General features: G+C 42.5%; 1 pseudogene; it reads right to left on the bottom strand.

Moving 5' to 3' along the window:
• Positions 1-2,788: 2,788 nt before the first annotated feature.
• Positions 2,789-4,055, bottom strand: LOC110293348 (serine incorporator 3 pseudogene; annotated as a pseudogene).
• Positions 4,056-4,746: the final 691 nt, after the last annotated feature.

Genomic DNA, 4,746 nt, shown 5'->3' on the forward strand with positions numbered 1-4,746 from the left:
TTCTTGTTGCTCTAACAAAACATCTGGACAAGGAGGAAGAAAAAGGTTACCTTGGCTTACAGTTGAAGGGGATACAGTCCTTTATTATGGGGAAGTCTTGGTAGCAGGAGCATCAAGTAGCTGGTCACATTACATCTGTAGTTAGGAAGTAGAGAGTGGAGAGGAAGTGAGGCCCAGCTATCATCTCTCAAAGTCTTCCCCAGTGACCCTCTCCTCCAGTGAGCTTTCATCTCTCGAAGGTTCCACCATGTTCTAAAACATCGACCCCAGCAGAGGACCAAATGCTCTAACACAGGAGCATGTAGGAAATATTTCACATTTAAACTACAACAATGTTCCAAGGAATGTCTGCAGTATACTCATAGGAAGATCTAGTCTGTCCAACTGATATGCAAATTTAAATGGAAATTCTGGCTAGTTTGTCATTTCGTGCTTTGAGGACAGATCTCACTTTATAGCTTAGCCTGGGCCTGGACTTCTTTATTCTCCAGCTTTAGTCTTCTGAACTATAGGTTTGCAGGTGAATAACATTTGGAATGTATTTATGTATTTATTTATTTTTATTTTATATATATGAACACTGTCTTCATGCACATCAGCAGAGTGAAACAGATCCCGTTACAGATGGTTGTGAGCCACCATATGATTGCTGGAAATTGAACTTAGGACCTCTGGAAGAGCAGCCAGTACTCTTAATCTCTGAGCCATTTCTCCAGCCCCTGGAATGTATTTCTAAAAGACTTTTAAAATAGAAAAAAGTATAGGGATTTATTAAACGCTCCCTCACATCCTTAGCTTCTTTGTTCCCTCTATTCAGGCAAAAGAAGCACATGTCACTCCCTCTCTGTGGACCTTGCATCCAGATTCCAGTTCCACAGTTCACAATCATGAATCAACAATATTTGAAAGGAATGTTATATTGTTGCTGACATGTGCTTTGTCATTAGACTTATGGTGTTTGCACCCATACTGAACACATGTAGATGTGTGTCTCTAAACATTATTTTACATATAAGTGATCCACAGAGGGTGTGAAATATACTAATGCACATTTCATGTATCTGTTGGAGTGGAAATGTAAGGATTCTTTGGAAAATTGGTTGGATGGTGTTTTGCTGGGGCAAACTCATGAAGGAACATTTAGTTGAACTGGACACAAGTGAAAGGCTAAGGCAGACTCCTGAAGGAAGGTTTAGCTGAATCAGACACAGGAGAGAGGATGTTCTGCTAAGCAAGCATGTGAAAGGACACATGATGAAGGATTCTTTGCTAACAACACACATGTATTGGTCTGCCTAACACACTGTGGTTGAGCTGAAATTTTTAGGACTCCATAGAGAGAAATGCACCAAAAAACTTCTGGTGGTGTGTCAAGGCTTCTCGCCACTTCTCTGGACTCTGGTTGATGGGCAGAGTGATGTCAGCTGAGACAGATGCATGTGCTGAGGCAAGGCCTGTGGAGGACGCATTACGTTTGGAGAGTATAAGTAGGACTCACAGACAGTGACAGACTGAGCCCGGCTTGCTTATAGAGCTAGCTGTGCAACTCTTGTGGGTCTCCTGTCTGCACTGATCTTCACTTCCCTGAGAGAGGCACAACCTAGAACTTCTCCTGGCATTCCTCCCTGGTCCCTCCTGCTGACCTGTGCTGAGGCTGAGGCCTGATTGTCTCTGCTAGGCAGTCAGTCCCACTGCTGCTGATTTGAGTTTGCTATCCTGACTTAAGGAACTATATTGTTGGTGTATCTGTGAAGTGTTTGTGAGTGGATCAAGCGGCTGATGCTGACCTGTGACCTGAACTGCTGATTTCCAGACAACACAGATGGGAGTTTCTCCAAAGAACCTTTCTAATCAGGTCCACTTCCCTTGTATCCTTTCTTTCCCACTACCTCTGGTGGGTGGTGGGCTAAAAGGGAGGTTAAAGTGTTTAAGAACCATCATTAAAAGTAAGGTTTGAAAAAATTAAAGTTACAATCTATACTATCCTTTTCTTTACAGATACATAACTGTATATATGTGGTTTCCAAATCTCCATCATCAAATAAAGGAACTGAGAAGGGAGACACAGCGAGAAAGTACATAACAAGTTTGTTAACTAGGGGTAGCTAACCACCTTGGATGAAATAAACTAGAACTGATGATTGAAAGTTGACAACACTCTTGTTTTCTTTCTTTGTTCCCTCCAAGTAAAATTTTCATTTTAATCCTATCTACAAAGCATTCATTGGGGTGACATACCTGACAAAGCCACAGACTTCTATCAAGCAGCATCAGTGCGGTATAAAAAGTAAGCAAGGGAACTCAGTAGCCTTCTTTTAGCCATAGGAGCAACTACAATTCTGGGGAAGGACCTGCATACATAATTCCGTGCCAAGAACCAGGATGCTATACCTCTGATGAAGGGAAATGTGGATTAATGCATTCCTTTTTGGATTTTAAGGAGACTGTTAAAGAAATATATTAAAGATAACCTTAAATATCCAACCGTCTTCTAACTTACAACTTAACCAAAGTTGTAGGAATCTACAGGTCTTTATAAAGAATTCTCTTCACAGCACAGCTGTAGTTCATGGTAAAACACAAAAATGTTCCCTTTGTGCTATAGCCTTACAAATAAACATGATATATGTGTGTGTAAATATATGAATGCTCAGATTCTGCATCAAGCCTTATTCAATCTTGCCTTTTGATACAAACCTGAATACAGCTAAATTGCAAAGCGTTCACTTAATAGTCTAGTTGATGAAACGTAAAATGAATATGCACTTTCAGGAAAGGAGAGTGTCAGCTATAGTAGTGTCCTTGACACACTGAGCTCAGCTGAAGTCCCGACCTGTGAGGACCAGGGAAGGCATACCCAGCTGGGGCCCATTTTGACCCACACAGCTACCCACTCGCTGGATACCTTCTGGAATTTGGCATCAGGGCTGTACCAGCTGGTTATGGTCATCATGGTGTACAAGGAGGCACAGCAGAGCATTAAGTGGAAAAAGGAGTAGCTATACTGCACCTCCTCCTTCTCATTGTCTACAGCCCGCTGAGGCTGTCAATCTTCTTAATCACTGGCTCCATTGGTGGTATCGCCAAGGATAACACTGTCACTCCCAGACAAGGTCAGCTTGTTAACTTGGCTGTTGCTCGAAGTACCGATGCTAGAATATATAAGGCAGATAACAAAGATAGTTGGTCCCCCAACATCATCCAAATTCATAAAGTGTCCACTCTGTGATGGTGGAGCATAGGCAGGAGCAAGAGTAGCTGAATTTGCAGGAGACACAGTTGGTGAAGTTAAGTGTGTGACGATGCTCATAAGGGAGGGGTTGCAGGACCGCTCAAGTTCATTGGTCATGGGCAACCACGTGACGTAAAGGGTGTACAGAGCGATGATGGAGGACTGCAGGAGGCCAGAGCAGTCTGATGTTCCTGAACTTTGGGGAGGATGGATACAATAGAAACTGCAATACAAAAAGTCAGGTTCAGGCTGATGAAGACCTTGTTTTCTGTGCAGTTGTCGGGTTTGGTGTAGGAGATGTGGAGCGGCACAGCAGAGGATCGGAAGGATGTAAACGAGGCTTGTGAAGGACAGCAAGGCAGCATACCAGAGCCTTGGGCTTCCCTCCTCCACTCGATTTACCCATGATTCATTCCAAGAATAAGTCGCATCTACCAAGAGCACCAGCTGGATGAAAATGAAGAAAGTGGCCCCCAACATTCCAGCACTAATCCAGACTTTATTGAAATGGCTCCCAGGGATGTAGAAAGATCCGTCCATGGTACCAATAAGGGCAGCACTTTTGAAGAACCAAAACCCATTGTGTATGGCTGCTCTGGGATCTTTTCCTTGTTTTAACTTTTAACACGAGCAAAGGGAAGGCAAAGAAAAAGATGGCCACAGCAAAGTTGATCTGATACACAGCTTGAAAACTGACCAGCACGTCACAATCTTTCTCTGCCTTTGTATCAACCATGTTGATTTGAAATGCTCCTTCACAGAATCGAGGAATCTTCTTCAGCTGAGCTTGTATGCTTTCGGTCATCATGATCCAAGATACAATAGTGCCAAGGATGAGAATAGAGGTGTAGATGAGCCGAGTTACTGATGGGACAGCAACTGCACAGCAGACATGATGCAACACTACAGAGGCATGGAACCCAGGTGGTGAGGGAGAAGACACCGAGGATGCCCCCATGGTAATCCTGGGGCCAAGACCCACCCCTCTGAGCAGATCTCTGCATGGTGGCTAAGTCATTCTTGTTTTCTTGATATGTGTGTGTATGTATGGTAAAACATAGGAATATATACGTTTAATAATACTAAATTTTATTCATCCACTTAATATTTATTTCATGATGGTCTACTCTGTGTCAGCCATTATTCTGAGCACTAAAATTGTACAATAGTAACCAGAGATCTGCTCTCAGAGAGGTTACAAGCCAGTGGAGCACAAAATGCATGTTGAAGTGCTTTCACTTTTGAGATTAGATATTATTTTTGGTGAGAAATGTTAGGAGGAGAAGTCTATTTGGAGAAAAAGCCTTAGCCAGTGTTATATACATTAATTGTATTACTTTGGGATAGAAGTCTTTGAAGCTCAGGACTGGATGTATTATAATAATGCAGAAAGCTGTCTTCTTGATACATTTTGTGAAGTTATCATTTCCCATGGAAAACCACAACTCAGAAGTTCATAAGTGGCCAAGGCTTCCTCACTCTTAGCAATGTTAAGCAGATTTGGAGCAGACAGA

The sequence above is a fragment of the Mus caroli genome, unplaced genomic scaffold, assembly GCF_978045245.1.
Source record: "Mus caroli unplaced genomic scaffold, Mus_caroli_1 scaffold_6, whole genome shotgun sequence".
In the NCBI taxonomy this organism is placed as follows: Eukaryota; Metazoa; Chordata; class Mammalia; order Rodentia; family Muridae; genus Mus; species Mus caroli.